Consider the following 20,318-nt stretch of genomic DNA (forward strand, 5'->3'; position numbering starts at 1 on the left):
ATTGTGAATCATGTGCTAGTTGTAGAGGTTTTAATGTTGCTATAAGAAGCATTAGGTGAATGTTAGAAATTTTATTTCCAGTGTAACCCAAAAAAAAAAAAAATGAATGTTAGAAATTCATTTCCAATTGGAGGTTTTCTTGAATTTGCACATAAGTGTCAAAGTGAAATAGGAAAAAATTCAAAACTTTTTAAATCTGCAAAAAATTGCACATAAGTGTCATAGTGTTTAATTAAAAACACTTATAAATATTAAGAACCTAAAAATTAATTTAATGAAAAGACAAAAAATATCGTTTTTTTTTTTCCAAAAACACAAATGAAACTTTTAAATGAAGAAAAAAAATACCTAATAGTTCTCAATCAATAAACGAAAAAATATTCACTAAAAATATTCTCAATCATCTCCCTCCCTGTCCCCTCTGTATCCATATATATTCATTACTTTCAGTTAAGAAATTCCACACAGCCCCTCTCTCTCACTCACAGTTTTTTGCAGCCATTCACAGTCTCTATCCCTCTCTCTCTCTCTCTCTGTGTCTCAAAATGGCCGAGTCACAGAAAAACGTTTTTGCTGCCTTTTGGTACTCCATCATAGGCCGTCTGCTCTGCACCAACAGCAGAAAGGAAGATCAGAAGGAGGAAAAAAGTGGAGTTCAGATTTTTGATCTCCAGCATTTTGATCTTTACAGTCCTCATCAACCAATGTCCGCGTCATTGGCGTTCACGACTGATGCCATGAGACTGTTGGAGGAAGAACAGTTTCTTCAATTGAATAAGTAAGTGTTCTCTATATTTCTCTCTCTCCCCTTCGTCTTATTCTCTCTCTAATCTGTCTCATTGAATTTCTACAGGAAAGAGAAGGACCCGTTGAAGCCAAAGCAACCGATGCCTGCGTTTTTCATATTCAGAAATGAGCGAAGAGCAGAGAGCAAGTGTGGCTGGGAGGTCATTGAAGAATGGAACAACATGACAGAGAAACAGAAGAAGCCTTATGAAAAGGTTAAATTTTCTCTTTCTCTCTCTCAATCTCCCTATCTCTCTCTGCAATAACCATTTCATGTTTTGGGAACTTGCAGATTGCAAAGCAAAACATGGAAAAATATTTGGAAGAAATGGAGGCTTACAAGCAGAGGAAGGAGGAAGGGTCTGCCAATCCCAAAAAAGAAGAGGGTGAGATGATGAAAATTCACAAGCAAGAAGCCTTGGAATTGCTCAAGAAGAAAGAGAAAACAAAAGAGAATCGCCAGAAGAAGAAGAAGAAGAAGATTGCTGATCCCAACAAACCGAAGAAGCCAGCATCCTCATTCCTTCTATTCAGGTCAGTCATTTTAAAATATGTTAACAAGATTGAAAGTAATTACTATTACGAGCTTTATGTGTCAAATTTACTTGTTCTTGAGAAGTTCATCCTGAAAACGATATTGTGGATGCTTTTCTTTTCTTTTCTGTTTTTTTAATATTTATTTCAGTGGTTGGAAATTATCAGATTAGAAGGAATACTCCTAGTTTATGCACTTTTCTGATCAATTTTGATGGAAAGTTACACTGTTAGGAGCTTTAGGTGTCAAATTTACTTATTCTTGAGAAGTTTACCCTGACAGATATTATGGGTACTTGTTTTTCTATGCGGGTCGTGGGAAATATGTTTACTGTTAGGAGCTTTAGGTGTCAAATATGTTTATTTTTTTTTAAAAAAATTTATTTATTTTCTTCTTTTAATGAATCTTTTAAAAATTTTAGATCTCTAGATTTAAGTCGACGAGATGTATCAAAAAATAAAAAAATTAGAAAAGACATATCAAAGAATTAAAAAAAATAGTAAACTTTTTATTTATTTATTTTGGTATTTTAATTTTTTTTTAGAATTTTTTATGGACTGAAATTTTTTTTTTAAAAGTACCATAATTTTAAAAAAAAATTTACAAAAAAAAAAAAAAAAGATTTTGTAAGTGCTCCCAATCCTGGTGGATGTGTATATATGGACATTCTTAAAAATATATATATTTTAAATTTAATTGGGTAGACTTTTGTTGTGAAGTGTTTTTGTACACTCAAAATACCGTAATGACCAAGTCACATAGATTAGGGGTACCCATTGCGTCCCCGTCGTGACTAGGCTTGTACATATCGTGTATACGTGTATCTATATTCAATAAATATTCAAGTTTTGGCAATTTTTAGAAAAATTCTGATGGACTTTTTATTTTTTATTTTTTACCTCTGACTTGCAGGTGTGTGCGGTTTTGAACCATCATTTTGGAACTCTGCCTACTGCAATGTGAAAACATCTCTGATGTGTTTTTGATGATTCGGCTGCTCTTGTGGATACTTGTTTGGATCGGACCTTGGTCTCTGTCTTATGGTTTTGAGAGCATCGGTAGTGGCGGGAGCTGTTATTATGATTTCAGTTGGGCTGCATTGAGTTGATGTTGTTGAAGGGTTAAGTTGGTAGGCAGAGGAGTTGATTCAGCTGTTTTGTTTATGAATTCAGTTGGGCTGCATAGTGTTGTGGTTCTGAATCTGTCAAAAGGGGTATGACACAATATAAACACTTTGAAGGATTCCTGCATCTATGCTGCTACTAGGCCTAGCAGTGGGCTGTTATTTTGGGTCGGTGTACTCTGCATTGGTAGTTGATCTGTTATGCTGTTGGTTTGAGGATTGGAGTCTCTCACACTGTTGGAGCATCCCACTGGGATACTGTTAATGGGGTTTTGCTGCTGATCTGCTGATCTGCTGAGTTTTCCCTTGGACTGCACTGATTTTCTGGTTTATGTTCTGTTTTGCTTGATTTGCTCTGTTGTTTTTTACTTTTTCTGTTGGTTTCTCACCAACTAGGAGGTTGGAGCTTCGCTTAGTTCCAAGCTCCTCTTTATTGATGTATCCTCCTTACTTTGTTTGGTTTTCATCAATAAAGTTTTTCTTTTTTACCGATCAAAAAAAAAAAAAAAAACTTGGGTGGTGAAGGGGTTTCATTGGCGGGAGCTGTTAACTTGGGTTGTGGTGGGGGCTGCTCTTGTGAATACTTGTGTGATTAATTGTATTTTCTTCAAACCTTTAGAAAACGTGTATTTTAATCTTTGGGTAAATTATACTATGCCCTTTTTATATTTGACCATTTTTCCACTTTAAGTTTTCTTTTCCCTACTTGACTTTTTATGTTTTTAGTTTTTTTCAATTTATTTTAAAAAAAATTAACTCATTTTTAAAATTAAACAGAAAATAACAAATTGACAGTCATGTGATATAAAAATATTTTATTTTATTATAACTTACACATGTGACAAAAACTCAAATCCTAATATAAAAATATATTTTTTATGTCATGCGGCAATTAATGTGACATTTTTTGTCTAATTTTGAATAGGAGTTAACTTAGGAGTAAATTGAGAAAAACGTAAAATATAAAAAGTCAAAGTCGAAAAAAAAATCAAGGGGCCAAAGTGAAAAATATCAAATATAACGGGGCAAAGTGTAAAAAAACTATATATATAAATAATTTTTTGTGTTTGTGTTTTTTTTATCTTCCGGATCCCAATTGTCTGAGGATTTTGTTTATTATAAGTTTCTTCTACTCCACTCCTCTTCCCCCACCGTTGTAGCCTCTACATATTTTCTCCATTGTTCATTACATACACAGATACACCACCATATATATAGTTCCTTTCAATCCTTGTTATAATTGGTTGTGATCACTTTCTATGCAATGATTATTAACCTTTTAGTTCATAGGAATTGGCATTGTCTTTTAATTTTGCAAGGATATACGGACTTTTTTGTTGACTTTTTTTCGTTCAGTGATTTTTTTTTTTTTGAAATTTTCAAAAAGCTTTAGACTTTAAGGTTCTACTTGACTAGACGAATAGGAAAGTAAAATTAGATTTGGAAAAAAGTTTGCTAAAGTGGTGCGTCCCATCATACTGAAACACAATTTAGTACTTAACTATATGATTCAATTCTGTATATGTAGAATTACTCTTTGATAATAGTACTCATTAAACAAATGACGATTCAAGTGTCGTGTTACCTAGAGAAGCATTGATAAAAAGGCTGGCTCCTTGATGGCATTGGCATATAATTCTACCAGCAATCCTTGGGGGTGGAAATTATCTTTAGGTTTCCTTGTTTCACTCAAATTCAGTGCAACCCTTTCACTTAAAAAAAGAAAGATTGCTTGCCAATTATTTTAGCGCTATTTTGGATGTTGGCTGAGTAAATATTTGGTTACCTTGGGGATGAAATACTTGATATCTTGTCAAATTTTTGTTAAATGAAATTAAAGACCTATTATGAGTAGCAATTCTATTTGTCAACATCATTTTCCAATAATTTTAATCCATATTCTCTTGTATACTAATTTTACATCACTTTAATTCATGGAGGCAAACCGTTTAGAAACCTTTATATGAGCTACCTCCCTTCAAATTTTTGTTGAAATAGGCAGTAAAACCTAGAGATTATGGAGATTAAATTAAAGATATTTGAAAACTTGTGCTTTTTGGATTATATGAACAATTTAAAATTTATTATGTTGTATGATGAATTTATTATTTCATTTGTTGGTATGGTGTCTTACCTTTGGTTTATTATTCAAATGCGGATTTGCTTATAATGTTATTGATAGTTCCCTAGTTGAAAAACAACTTGTGGAGGGGGTCAAGAGAATGATATACTGATAATAGTTGGTGAAGCTGGAAGCGGAAAAACAACACGTAAGTTTTGTATTTTTATGATATTCTTTTCTAATTTCCTTTAGAACAACATGTAAGAATGTTCTAAAGTGGAATATAATGTATGGTGTTCCTTTGTGATTCCTCATATAGATGTTTGGTTGGAACTTAATATTTAACATGTCCTCTTTAGTAGGTGTCTTTGCGTGATAATGTACTCTTCAATATGAATTTCGATGCATTTGGAGCAAAGTAGGCTTTGAGCTTTATGCATTCTTTAGGTTCTTATCTAGGTAGTGCATGATATCAAACAAATGATGGATCATTCTACCTGCTTAAGAGAAAAGGCTATTAGGGGCAAAGTAGGCTTCAGCACTTCATATTACTTATGAAGAGATTTACTGTTGAATCTTTATTGTCACAATTTCTTAGTTAGGTTTTTATGCCAGGACCTTCGACTTGGGGGACAAATATAAAAAGGGTTTACTCTTCCTTACAGTTGATCTTCCCCTTGTTTATTCTCTAAGCTTTTACTCTTATATGGGCCAATTTTTCTAGAGTTGCCACAGTTTCTGTTTAATGCAGGATTCTGTCGTGATGGGAAGATCATTGGGATCACTCAACCTAGACGCATTAGCGAAATGGGTAGCTGAGGAATGCGGTGTTGAGTTGGGCCAAAAAGTTGGTTATTCTGTTAGATTTGATGATATGACTTCCAGTTCAACGAGGGTCAAATACATGACAGATGGATTTCTTTCGAGGTAGAAAGTATGTTTCACTTCATTGCATTATATTAGGTCACCTTTTAATTTGATGGTAGCATTTGCTGGAAAAGAATTGCTTATTTTTTAAGCTTGCTGGTTGGTGTTTTCATTTTGAAGTTTGTGTTAAATGAGTAACAAAAATCATGCATCCATGATCTAGAAGACTTAGCCTTTGTTTTGTTTTTTTAAAATTTGTTCTCTAATATTATATCCCAGTCAGTAGGATTAGATTAGAGACAGAGAGAGACAGAGAGATGGTTATATACATGGAAGAGTCACAATCTTTCATGGAGGTACAATCCTTCATTGGGTTACACCTATTGGAACGAATGTGTTTTCGCACCTGCTTTTTGTGAAAAAAAAATTACGTGCATCAGTTTTTGCCTACCGTTTCTTCCCTTTGTCTCACTCGCTGGGTGATACCCAGTAGATCTAACTACTTTTATACATCAATCTTTAGGTCTCTCTGGGACCTTCAGAATTTTTGTTGTTAAAAATGGTAGTCTGGATTATTTACACTGATGAGTAGTTGTATAAGAATGTTTGCTTACTAAAACTTCATCATGTTGCCTTGTTTGCATGCATTCTGATGAATGATGAGTATGTTCACAGGGAAGCATTGTTGGACCCATACCTCTCTAGGTATGCAGTTATTATTGTCGATGAGGCTCATGAGAGAACTGTCCATACTGATGTCTTGTTGGGCTTACTAAAACGTGTGTAGAACGTGAGGTCAGGATCAGTCAATCAATGCCCTAATATTGATCATATGAAAGCAAACAATGGCGTGATGATGGAAAAAGAAAATGATGCTGAGAGCACTGGTATCCTCAAGCAATATCAGGGGACAAAGTTCAGTCCATTGAAGTTAATCATCATGTCTGCCAGTTATGATGCACAAATTTTTTCTGAGTATTTTGGTAGTGCAAAAGCCGTTCATGTACAAGGGCGACAGTTTCCTGTGGATATACTCTACACTTATCATCCCGAGATAGATTGCATTGATGTAGCTTTAATAACTATATTTCAGGTTGTTAATTGAGCCTCTCTTGGGTTCTCGTGATTCCAACCTTATCCCAGTATTTTTTTTACAACTTAATTGGAACTCACTTTTAGATTGCTTGAGTCTCTTCTTTTGTCAAGTTGAAGTTTGGGCTACAGGGGATTTTGTTTTAGTTTCTGTTTTTTTTCCCGGGGTATGTATATGATTTCTTTGAAGGCTGTTTAGGATGTTCCCACCTGATAACTTCCTGTTTGGTTTCCAATATCTCTTGTTTCTTTTTGTTATAGTGGAATCAAGTTTTACTATTCCTTTCTCAAGTACTTCTCAAAGGCCTTAACATATCCATCTTTAATACCTAGATCAATTTGGGTCTGTAATTGTTCACTAGTTGTTACTTACTTATTAGACATTTGTCTGGTTGTCCTCGTTTACATTCATTTTTACAGCTTCATTAGCTCATTTTCTCACCTTGTAGATACATTTGGAGGAGGGTCCGAGTGATATACTTGTATTCCTGACTGGCCAAGAAGAGATTGAATATGTTGAGAAGCTTGTCCAAGAAAGTCTTCGACAGTTTCTAGGAGACAACCAGAAGCTAAAAGTTTTACCCATATTCTCATCTCTTCCATCAGAAAAGCAGATACAGGTGTTCATGCCACCTCTAACCGGATTTCGCAAGGTAGATTGTTGATGCATATTGGATTTCTATTAGGTAGGGTATTAGCTGGATGCCTTCAGATATTTATGATCGTTGACTTAGAATTTTTTAATTTGACTTAGAAGGAAAAACAAGTAATGACTCTCTCTTAAAGGCTGTCTAATATGGCATTTTACTTGGGCTATAATGTTTGTTCCTGGGTTTGATCTCCCTGGTTGAAACAGAGTCTACAAATAATGAGGTTATATTGGGCTGAGGTCCACTTGTCAAAAGAAATTCTACAGAAACTAGTTCAAACTAGCATATTATTAACAGTCATATAATTGAATTTTTGTATATCATGGTGACTATGCTGGTCTGAATTGAAGCCTATGTATATAAGCATAGTTAATGAAATAACAATGAGATGTAGGAATTTTCTATTTTAATGATTGCACAAAATTAAATTATGTGAAGATCAAAAGAATCGAAACCCTTAATTAGCAGTTGCATGTTAAGTACTCCAAAATTTGGTACCGGCTTATGATTTTGGTGAGTGCTTGCAACCAAGTTCACTCCTCTTGTTACTTGATGCTCTTGGAACCATACAAGGGTGTCAAAAAGAACAGGCAATGCATTGGATGAGAATCTAAAACATGGTTCTCTTGAATTTTTGTGACTTCCCAAGTGTGTCATGCATATTGGTTGGACAGTCTGCTAGACTTATCTTTTTTTCCTTCTAAAAGGATGCCATGGTGTATGTACTGAATCAACCTCTGCCTTTTGGTTGAGGATGTCCCTGGTGATTGTGTCATGTATTTTAAGATGCTTTTGAATCATCTGGTTCATTTGTATGATCGATTTTTAAGTTGAAATATATTCTGATAAGCCAGTTAAATTTTGTGGTGTTTATTTCTTTGATCACTTTTGTTTTTTGTTGTTTGTCTTACATGACTATTGGAAATGGTATGAAGTGTGAGCTATACTTGCATGTTGGATGATCATTTCCTTGTGTGATGCACTATTCTAACAATTTCTGGTATCTATGTCTAGCACTAGTGAATATGCTTGCTTGTTCTGTTTAGGTAATACTAGCAACTAATATTGTTGAAACATCCGTAACAATACCTGGAATCAAGTATGTGATAGATCCTGGATTGGTGAAAGCACGCACCTACTGTGCTCGTATAGGGATGAAATCATTGATTTTTGTTCCAACCTCAAAAGCACAGGCTTTGCGAAGGAGGTAGGCATACTGGATTACTAAAGCACAGAAAAATCCATGTTATATTTTAGTGATTTCATTTACTATTTTGAATAAATTGTCCTCCTTAAAAAAGAGATCTACTTATGTTCGGAGCTATCTTTTTCATGGAGTGGGTGGGTGGGGGAGAGTACGCCTAGGTTTACGAACTTCATCATATAAACAGGCCAAATGATGTGGATTTTGTTGTATTTACCCAATATTCCTCCTGTATATTTGTTTACATTTTTCATTGACTGAATATAAACGAATTTTAATCTCATGCCTGCTACTTTATTTCAGTGGACGTGTAGGCCGTGAAAGACCAGGCAAGTGCTTTTGCCTCTACCCTGAGATTGAATTTGAGAAACTCAGGGATTCTACAATTCCAGAGATTACACGGTGCAACCTTTCAAATATCATTTTGCAACTAAAGGCTCTTGGTGTTGATGATTTTTTTGGGTTTGATTTCATGGAAAAACCATCAAGGTGGAAAAAAAAGAATTAAGTCTTGTATTGGTTTAGCATTTTACTCATTGTTTCACCGATGTTTATTTGTGCATGCATTTTTGATGAGTTATTTTATGCCAACCTTACTCAGCCCACTAGATTGTATGAACAAAATTAAATTGAAGACAGAGAAAGCTTTCTGGGTTTGTAGTGAAGCAGGGAAACACAAAATGAAAGGGTGTATTTCATGGCTCTGAGTCGATACTTTTGACCATTAGCAACTAGGTTGTGAGTGATTTCGATGAGTGATTGGTAACTAAGCAAAGGAAAGCCAAAAGGGGTGGTGTTAAACCAGAAAGAAAAGAACAAAAGATTTGTAATCATGATTTCTTTCATAATCTATTTTTTATTGTCCTCTCCTGTTGTTTGCTTTCTCGAGGAGCCTGCACTATCTACCATAAACTTTTGTTTTTTGACATTTACTGAATGCTCATTTTTATTCTTGTGGAAGTGCTGTATAATTAGTGGAAGGAATTTATTGCCGTCAGTTTTACAATTTGAACAGGGATGCTGTCATCAAATCATTGGAGATACTGGTCTTGCTAGATGCTATAGCAGAAGAATATAAATTGTCGAACCCAGTTGGGCATCAAATGGCCCGGCTTCCCTTAAAGCCTATTCATTCCAAAGCACTCATCTTGGCTAGTCAGTTCAATTGCCTGGAAAAAATGTTAGTAACTGTTGCAATGCTCTCGGTGGAATCTATCTTTTATGCTCCTCATGAGAAGTTAGAGGAGATATGCATTCATGACTGATTTGTAATGCATTTATGTAGCTAGTGTTCATGAAGCTGCTTGGGTCATTCAATAAAGTGATCGTAAGTTTTTTTATTTGCCTTAGCAACTGGAATTGATTAACTATATTATAAATAGAACCAGAGGCTTTTCGATTTTCAGTCAGTGAGATGATTCAGTATGGGAAATAAAAACTAAATCAAATTATGATGGATACTTTGAACAGTAGAACACAAGATGAATTTGTCCTTGTAGACCAATTACGTGAAAGTTGTCATTGTTAAGTATTTTTGCTGTTTGTTTCTCCTCATCTATTATTCATCATGATGAGGTTTTGCAGGTCTGTCACCTAGTTAATCTAATTGATGCGATCCCATTCTTTTTTTTAATGTTTTTTTTTTTTTTGGGTGAGAGAGAGAAAGAGAGAGAGAGAGAGAGAGAGAGAGAGGAGAGAGGGGGGGGGGGCGGTAAAGATAGAGATAGAGATAGAAAGAGTGTATTCAATTTGGAAATCGAGTATTCGCTACATATTTTTCCCTTTCTGGTTAGGCACAAACTGCAACAAAGTGCTTCTCTAGTCTAGAGGGAGACCATCTGATTTTCACAAACAATTTGGTGCAAAAGAGCTACTACAAAAAAACAACCTACAAGAAATCACCATTTTAGGGATAAATTTATTCCTTCCCTAAAAGTATAATATTTGTTGGGAAAAACTTCCGTCGCGAAGTTTGTCCGAAATGGCCTGTTTGGAAAAGTCAAAAAATGACTTTTAGAGACAAAATTTTGCATTTGTCACTATAAATAGACTTTTAGAAACAAAAAAAATGTGGTTGCAAAAAGTTTTGATTTTGAGACAACCAAAATTTGTCTCTAAAAGTCTAATTATAGTCCACCAAGCATAGTAATTATGGAGACAAATTAATTTTTAAGACAATATAAATTGGTCTCTAAAAGTTTAGTTTTTGGGACGAATAAAAGTGGTCTCTAAAGTCTTAGGTTGCGTTTGGTTGAGTTTTATAAATATGATTTGAGAGGATGAGTTGTATTTTAAGTTTGTGAGTTGTGGAATTATGATTTGAGTGTAGAAAATTTGTTTGGTAATGGTTTTTTAATAGAGTGTTGAATTGAGTGTGGAATTGAGTTTTGAAAGTTTGATTTGACATGTGAAATAAAAAAATTTGTTTGGTTATGAGTTTTGGAAAGAGTTTTCAAAACTTAATTCAAATTGTTATAACTCATAACAAAACACACTACTTTCACACTATTAAAAATTCTAATCAACACTCATATCCAAACTCTTTTTAAAATTCAATTAAAAAAAATTATTATTAACAGAAAATAACATTAATTAATTTTTTAATTGAAAATACTACAAAGGAAATAATTTTTTTTTCAAAATAAATATTCAAAAAATTTAAATCATAAATATTTAAATAATCTAAAAAATTTAATAAGTAAAAAATTAAGATAAATATTCAAAAAATTTAAATCGTAAAAATTTAAATAATTTAAATATTCAAAAAAATTTAATAATTTAAAATGTTAATATTTTAAATTCAAAAACAACTCTACACTCAAATCGTAACCAAACACATAAAATAAAACTCAATTAAGAAATTATTTTTAAAACTCATAACCAAACACATAACTTGAAACTTCATACTACTTTCACAACTTTACACTCAAATCGTAACCAAATACTTAACAACAAAATTAAAATATTTAAAAATATTTTTATAAAATATTCTAAATTTTAAAAAATTAAAATCGTAATATTTTGAAATTAAAATATTTAAAAATATTCAAAAAATCATAACATATTTAAATATTAAAATATTTAAAATATTAACAAAATTAAAATATTTTTAAAATATTCAAAAAATTAAAATATTGATTTGAATTGAGTTTTGAAAAGAGTTTTGAATTATGTGTTTGGTTATGAGTTTTAAAAAGTAATGATTATGTTTTGAATTGAATTTTGAAAAATTGGTGTAAAATTATGATTTAGAAGCTCAAAACAAACAAAACACTAAAATCAATGGGTAGAACTATAATTCGAAACTCTTACCAAACGGAGTCTTAGTTTTTGGAACAAATGAAAGTGGCGTGTAAAGGTTACAATTTTTTTGAAACAACTAAAATTGGTCTCTAAAAGTTTGATTTTTTTTTTTCTTTTTTTGGTAACAATTACTCTAAAAGTACTAGTATGAACATCAACTTATAGTCCTTTTTTGATTTCTCAAGAACCAAACAGAAAATATCAAATATATCACCAAACCATCTATTCATCTCCAAATTAAAATTCAACTACACGAAGAAAAAAAAAAATGCTCATCACATTAAAAGAGGTTTAATCAAAAGATATTTCAATAACAAACAAATATCACGCTCCGATTCATTAGTATGTAATATCTTGATTGTATATCATAAACTGACAGAGATTTCAAAAGTATCATTTCCAATTTATAAAGCTAGTGCCATAAGCATTGTTTGTAGCATTCAACTATTCAAACAACAAATTGTAATTGGACTTATATCTACATAACAAAACAACTCAACACATCGCATCTTCTTTTCAATGGCTTCGTTGAAATGGCATTCAAAATCTAGCATAGAGCTCCCAAGCTTCAAATTGACGCAAGCTTGCAGGACCTGCATAGAATAGGCCAAACTCTCAAATAGATTATTACCAATTAAAAATTATCCAATGATAGATTAATTTAATAGATTGCAATTTAATGGCAGCATCAACACATAAATCTTAGTACACAAAGCCGCCAAAAAACCACTATCAATATTCAAGAGTTAACAAAGATTAAATTAAATCAACTGGCTACAAAAATTTGAAAATAATTACTCCAAGATAGACAGTTTACATTGATGTTGTAAAAACAAGATGAAGAATGGTTACCTTGCATGGTTCATAGTTGAGCTCAACATTGTTTAACTGACATGCTTATACAGGGAATTATAGCTAATAACATTGGATGATTGATACATGATATAAAAATATTTGCAATCTCTTCTATCTGGTGAGGAATCCATGGGATTTTTAAAAGCGAAGTCTAGGATCACAAATGAAATGCCACAAAAACCTTTAATCTTTCATTAATTCTTAATACCAAGACCCAATCTGCCACATCATGACCACAACATTAGCAAGACAACAAGACAAAGTAAATGAAATATAACCAGACAATTCACTTATGTACTAAGCTAAACCACATTAAAAACTTCATTTTCCACTTCTGAACACATCCCCTCTAGATCTATTATCTACTCCAAGTTCCTGTACTCATTCCATATGCAACAATCATAATTCACACCCATTAACATCATTACATTCATTGGTAAGCTACAGAAAAAGGTGAAGGCAGATTTCAATTCCAGCAGAGATATAATAGGATTGTACCACCAAGAAGTTCTTAATAGCAGAAAAAATCCAAGCTGCTAGTCATAGAACTTAGGGCCTAAGAATTACTAATTTGCAGAAAACGAATTAACAACAAAAACAAATAAGCCACGAATCATATTGGGGGCATTCAATAACAACAAACACGAGAAGCATAGAACACATGGACAACTTTTGTTTTCAAAATAATACACCATGCTCAACAAATTGTTCAGATGCAGACATGAAGAGGGTCCTGATCTCAAAGAGTTCAACTCTCTTATTACCAAGGCTGCTCACATACCTGCAGACCCACCAAATAGAAAAAAATACAGCTTGAAGGTGGGAAAACACAGAAGACAGAGACATCATAGATAATCACAAGAACATAAAATCAGTCACAAAGATAATGCATTGCCACTTTCAGCATCTTAAGTAACTCAACGCTTCAAATCTAAACACGTTTTGAGGCTATGTCTAATAACAAATAATATTATGATCCAAATGCTTGGTTTCATGAATTTTCTTTTTAATGAATACTGCATTGGTGGTTGGCTAGGAAGGGAGACACTCATTTAACTACTGGTCTTGACAACAACAAATTTGAACACAAGATCTCACAAGAAAATCGATGATCTTAAACAAATGAGCTTACGTTTTTCTCAAGGCCACATGAATTCAGCTCATGAGATTTTCTATTCTAATTTACAGTTATTGAGGAAGAAAACCATGGAAGAATACTTCAAGCCAACTGAAGCAGAACATAGTGCAGACAAAGAAAATGTTTTCTGGATTTAGTGTATCGGGCTAATTTTATCTATAAACTAATAAATTCAACTCAATGATCAGCATCAACTGTTGTAAACTTTGTTTTGCTTTGTTACAGTAATGTATATCAGTAATAAATTGTTTCTTTTTTTTTTTTTTTGCAGCCTCAGAAAGTTCAAAATTTTAATAATTACAAATTGATTTGAATAAAGTTGTGAACTGATGAGAATCTCTATCACAAAATAGTGGCCCCACAGTTTTTGCAATCTTTGATTGATCTGTGTGGTCAAGAAATTTGACAGTAGGGACAATAGCTTCTCAAAAATAATTTAATGGATGTAACTTTCACTTGAGAAGAGCAAGGGATCAAAATCAAAGGTCTAAGGGCATTCTTTCACTTCAAGGAAAATGATAAAGCACCCAGATTTGACATCGTAACAATACTAATTGACAGAACCAAAATTTTTTTTTATCAAAATCAAAGGTCCAAGGGCATTTCTGGCTTTAAATTAGATGTTTAACATGCACACCACACAATTTTGACTTTTTTATTTTAATTCAATTCACACCACTGTATTCTTATATTGCCTTCATCATCAATCTTCAAACCCCAACTCTAACTCATTTCCACCACCTCCATTAGTGCTGCCCCAACCCAACCCCTTCCTGTCACCTTCTCCTCTGCCACCCGGATTGCCACAGAATCAAATCACTGCCATATCAGACTCTCCGGATTTTGGGAATGAAATCACCGTCTTTCTCATTGTTGTTCTCTGGAATCAAATCAAATCCGTTTCAAAATATCACATAAGCACATAATTTGCATTTATGCCTATCGTCGGAGGGTAGGGTTGCCCTGTCCTAATTTAGAAATGAGATCTACGATTCACTAAATCATTCAAAGAGGCAATAATACAATCCTAGAAAGGAGGGTATCCTGCCCTAGTTTGGAGGGTGCTAATGCTCTCTACATGCAAAAGGTAAGTTTGGTCACAAAAAGGTACATCAATTACTACTATCAATATACCACTCCTTCCACAAGGAAATGATCAAACAGTACTAGAAGCATAATCTGATGCTTGCCGTGTTGAAATAACATAACCCACGAATAGTGTCCGGAATATTATGCAGCAAACCTGAGAATAGGTGAATGGCCCCAGTCAATTTTGTTCAACACTTACCATCGGATCTCGAAGTCATCATCATCACCCATTCGGTGATAGTTGCCCAACCAAGGCAATTTTGAGGAAATTTAATGATTTCTATCAAAGTGATCAATCTAAACAATTGCCTTTCCATTATTTATTGTTTCCCGAAATGTGCCCCAATTTATTTTCAAAAATGCACAATCAAATCTCAACTTCAATTTATTTTTTTTTTCAAAATAAAGTGCCTTTTTTTATTTAAATTTTCAAAGTTTTCCTTTCCTCTTTTTTCAAATGTTTTGAGGAGTTCGGAATTTATTCCAAGGAATCAATCAAACAATCATCCTCTAGCCAAATATCTTATACAGGAACCAAAATTTTATTCAAAATGAGAGACTTGGTCATCACTTCCTTGTCTAACATTTCTCCATAAAATTAAGGTTCCCTCAAAGGCAGTGGCCCAAGGATTTTTACTCGACGAAAAGAACTTCCCATAATTTCCAAACTCTACTCGGATTTTATTTTCAAAAAATTTCCAAGGAATTTAAGATCTTATTCGAAGAAATCAATCAAATAGTTACCTTATAGTCAAATGTCTTCTAAGGAAAATCAAAATTTCATTTCAAAGTGAATGACTCGGTCATTACCTCCTTATCAAACACTTTTTCATAAAATCAAATTGCCTCTAAAATAAAAAACCAAAAGATTTCTGTCTTATCAAAAACTTTTCATAATTTATAAAATTCTACTCGGGTTTTCTTTCAAAATTCTTTCCTCCCAAGGAGCTTCGGATTTTATTCCAATTATCTAATCAAACAATTGTCTCCTTAGTCAATTATCTTTTGGGGGATTTGGAGTTTTATTCAAAATGGAAGATTTGGTCACCACTTCCTTATCTACTATTTTTCATAAAAGTTGAAATCCCTCCTAAAGTCAATGACTTAAAGATTCTTATTCAATCAAACACCTTCCATAACATCCAAGACTCTACTTAAGTTGGAAAGTTTCTTTTTCTTAGAAGTTATTCTTTAATCACAGGTTTTATTGGGGATTTAAATTTTAATAAGGCAAAAATTTGTTTTTATTTTTTTATTTTTTTTTATCGCTGAGGTAAGAACTGAAATTCTTAAAAATTGGCCCCCTCTAATTTACTACTGATTACTGAAATCATGATCAAAATATGAATCATTGCCTAAATTGAACCCCTAAATCTTTGTAATTGGAACATTGCCCCAAATAACTTGGATTGCCATAGAATCAAACTAGGAATGGCAACGGGGCGGGGCGGGGCGGGGCCTAGGATCCCACTCCCCGTCCCCGATCCCCGATGGCCAGAACTTTCCCGTCCTCGGCCCCTATCCCCGACGGGGAACCTATCACGGTCCCTGTCCCTGCCCCCAACGGGGATCGGGTTTCCCCGACCCCGAAAGTTCCCCGATCCAAATCTGTTTCAACATTCAACACCATCAACAACTTTCAACATCATCAGCAATGTACTCAAAAAATCATACACAAATACATACATACATACTCACATGTATACATTCACGCACAGCACACACATACATTATACATACACACAAAGACACACATACATGTATACATAGAGAGAGGACGACGGAGGAGATCGGCTGATTGGCGACGACGACGGAGGAGATCAACACAGATCTGAGATCTCTGTGTGACTGCGACGATGGTGACTCAACGGACAGGAAGAGAGGGTAGCGATGGAGGTGGAGCGAACGGCGGAGTCGACGGAGGTGAAGTGGCGGTGCGAGGTGGACAACGACTCCGGCGTCGCGGACAGTGACGGCTGCGCTGAGGAGGCGGAGAGGAGAGGTGCGAGAGTGAGAGTGTAGAGGGAACAGAGAGACAGAATAGAATAGTTACATAGAGGGTTATATATTAAGGGGTATATACAGTAAGTTTAATTTGGGGGGCTAACGGGAACGGGGTTGGGGTCGGGGTCGGGGTCGGGGTCGGGGCCGGGGCCGGGGCCGGGGATGAAAAACATATCACCTTCCCCGAGGATTTATTTTTGAGTACCATCCCCGGCCCGTAGCGGATATTTTTCGGGAAAAATCCGCTCTAATTGGGGTCGGGTCCCTGTCGGGCCAGTTTCAAATTGCCATCCCCAAATCAAACCACTGCCATATCAGACTCCCTAGATTTTGGGAATGAAATCACCATCTTTCTCATTATTGATGTCTGGAATCAAATCAAATCAGTTTCAAAATATCACATAAGCAAATAATTTGCATTCATGCCTATCGTCGGAGGGTAGGGTTGCCTTGTCCTAATTTAGAAATGAGATCTACGATTAACTAAATCATTCAAAGAGGCAAATAAAACAATCCTAGAATGGAGGGTATCCTGCCCTAGTTTGGAAGGTGCTAATGCACTATAAATGCAAAAGGGAATTTGGTCACAAAAAGAGACATCAGTTATTACTGTAAACATACCACTCCTTCCACAAGGGAATGATCAAACAGTACTAGCAGCATAATCTGATGCTTGCCTCGTTGACATAACAGAACCCACGAATAGTGTCCGGGATATCATGCAGCAGACCTAAGGATAGGTGAATGGACATAGTCAATTTTGTATAACACTTGCCATCGGATCACGAAGTCATCATCATCACCGATTGGGTGATAGTTGCCCAACCAAGGCAATTTTGAGGAATTTTAATGATTCCTAGCAGAGTGATCATTCTAAACAATTGTCTTTCCACTATTTATTGTTTCCCGAAATGTCCCTCAATTTATTTTCAAAAGTGCGTGATCAAATCTCCACTTCAATTTTTTTTTTCCAAAATCCTTTTTAAAAATAAAGTGCCTTTTTTTATTTAAATTTTCAAAGTTTTCCTTTCCTCTTTTTTTTCAAATGTTTTGAGGAGTTCAAATTTTATTCCAAGGAATCAATCAAAAAATCACCCTCTAGCAAAATATCTTACAGAGGAACCAAAATTTTATTCAAAATGAAAGACTTGGTCATCACTTCCTTGTCTAACATTTCTCCATGAAATTAAGGTTCCCTCAAAGTCAGTGGCCCAAGGATTTTTTCTCAACGAAAAGAACTTTCCATAATTTCCAAACTGTAATCAAATTTTATTTTCAAAAAATTTCCAAGGAATTTAAGATCCTATTCGAAGAAATTAATCAAACAATTACCTTATAGTCAAATGTCTTCTAAGGAAATTCAAAATTTCATTTCAAAGTAAAAGACTCGGTCATTACCTCCTCATCAAACACTTTTCCATAAAATCAAATTCCCTCTAAAGTTAAAAAACCTAAAGATTTCTGTCTGATCAAAAACTTTTCATAATTTCTAAAATTCTACTCGGGTTTTCCTTCAAAATTCTTTCCTCCCAAGGAGCTTCGGATTTTATTCCAAGTATCTAATCAAACAATTGTCTCCTTAGTCAATTATCTTTTGGGGAATTTGGAGTTTTATTCAAAATGGAAGATTTGGTCACCACTTCCTTATCTACCATTTTTCAAAAGAGTTGAAATTCCCCCTAAAGTCCATGACTTAAAGATTCTTATTCAATCAAACACCTTCCATAACCCCCAAGGCTCGACTTGAAGTGGAAAGTTTCTTTTTTCTAGAAGTTATTCTTTAATCACATGTTTTATTGGGGATTTAAATTTTAAAAAGGTAAAAATTCTTCTCTTTTGATCACCAAGGTAAGAACCCAAATTCAAAGTCAAATTCCTTAAAATTGGGAAACAACCGCCCTAATCTCCTACAGATTACTCAAATCATTATCAAATACAAATCACTGCCGAAATTTAACACCCAAATCTCTGTAATTGGATCATTGCCCCCCAAATAACTCGTATTGCAGCAGAATCCAATCACTGCCCTGACAGACTCCCCAGATTTTCATAAATAAATCACCGTCTTTCTCATTGTTGATCTCAGGAATCAAATCAAATTAGTTTCAAAATATCACACAAGCACATAATTTGCATTCGTGCCTATCGGGGGGCAGGGTTGCCCTGTCCTAATTTAGAAATGAGATCTACGATTCACTAAATCATTCAAAGAGACAAATAATAAAATCCTAGAAAGGAGGGTATCCCGCCCTAGTTTGGAAGGTGCTAATGCTCTCTACATGCAGAAGGTAAGTTTGGTCACAAAAAGCTACATCAGTTATTACCATCAATATACCACGCCTTCCGCAAGGGAATGATCAAACAGTACTAGCAGCATAATTTGAGGCTTGTCTCGTTCACATAACATAACCCAACAATAGTGTCCGGGATATTATGTAGCAAATCTGAGGATAGGTGAATGGACGCAGTTAATTTGGTTTAACACTAGCCATCGGATCTCGAAGTCATCATCATCACCCATTGGGTGATAGTTGCCCAACCAAGGCAATTTTGAGGAATTTTAATGATTCCTACCAGAGTGATCAATCTAAACAATTATCTTTCCATTATTGTTTCCGAAATGTGCCCCAATTTATTTTCAAAAGTGCGAGATCAAATCTCAACTTCAAATTTTTTTTTTTTCAAAACCCTTTTTCAAAATAAAGTGCCTTTTTTTATTTAAATTCTCAAAGTATTCCTTTCCTCCTATTTTTTTTTCAAATGTTTTGAGGAGTTCAGATTTTATTCCAAGGAATCAATCAAACAATCATCCTCAAGCCAAATATCTTAGAGGGGAACCAAAATTTTACTCAGAATGAGAGACTTGGTAATCGCTTCCTTGTCTAACCTTTCTCCACAAAATTAAGGTTCCCCAAAAGTCAGTAGCCCAAGGATTTTTACTTGACGAAAAGAACTTTCCAAAATTTCCGAACTCTAATCAAATTTTATTTTCAAAAAGTTTCCAAGGAATTTAAAATCCTATTCGAAGAAAACAATCAAACAGTTACCTTATAGTCAAATGTCTTCTGAGGAAATTCAAAATTTCATTTCAAAGTGAAAGATTCGGTCATTACCTCCTCATCAAACACTTTTCCAAAAAATCAAATTCCCTCTAAAGTCAAAAAACCTAAAGATTTCCGTCTAATCAAAAACTTTTCATAATTTCTAAAATTCTACTCGGGTTTTCGTTCAAAATTCTTTCCCCCCAAGGAGCTTCGGATTTTATTCCAAGTATCTAATCAAACAATTGTCTCCTCAGTCAATTATCTTTTGGGGGATTTGGAGTTTTATTCAAAATGGAAGATTTGGTTACCACTTCCTTATCAACCATTTTTCACAAAAGTTGAAATTCCCCCTAAAGTCGATGACTTAAAGATTCTTATTCAATCAAACACCTTCCATAACCTCCAAGGCTCGACCTAAAGTGGAAACTTTCTTTTTTCTAGAAGTTATTCTTTAATCACATGTTTTATTTGGGATTTAAATTTTAAAAAGGCAAAAATTCTTCTCTTTTGATCACTAAGGTAAGAACCCAAATTCAAACTCAAATTCTTTAAAATTGGGAAACAAC

The 20,318-nt window shown here is 34.1% G+C and overlaps 1 long non-coding RNA gene and 1 pseudogene across 2 annotated transcripts in view; one reads left to right on the forward strand and one right to left on the reverse strand.

Annotated features, from left to right (window-relative positions):
• Positions 1 to 335: 335 nt before the first annotated feature.
• Positions 336 to 9,584, forward strand: LOC114306181 (pre-mRNA-splicing factor ATP-dependent RNA helicase DEAH10-like; annotated as a pseudogene). The gene is made up of 10 exons (XR_014363332.1): positions 336 to 778; positions 854 to 1,001; positions 1,079 to 1,320; positions 4,627 to 4,714; positions 5,231 to 5,433; positions 6,049 to 6,466; positions 6,915 to 7,118; positions 8,162 to 8,322; positions 8,623 to 8,808; positions 9,335 to 9,584. The product of XR_014363332.1 is annotated as a pre-mRNA-splicing factor ATP-dependent RNA helicase DEAH10-like (transcript).
• Positions 9,585 to 11,912: 2,328 nt separating this feature from the next.
• Positions 11,913 to 20,318, reverse strand: part of LOC114306151 (uncharacterized) — a 37,921-nt gene continuing 29,515 nt past the window's right edge. The window contains exon 2 of the long non-coding RNA XR_014363548.1: positions 11,913 to 12,215. This is a non-coding gene — a long non-coding RNA (uncharacterized LOC114306151). The remainder of the gene's footprint in view (positions 12,216 to 20,318) is intronic.

Source organism: Camellia sinensis, chromosome 3, assembly GCF_055761805.1.
Source record: "Camellia sinensis isolate YWXY chromosome 3, ASM5576180v1, whole genome shotgun sequence".
NCBI lineage: Eukaryota > Viridiplantae > Streptophyta > Magnoliopsida > Ericales > Theaceae > Camellia > Camellia sinensis.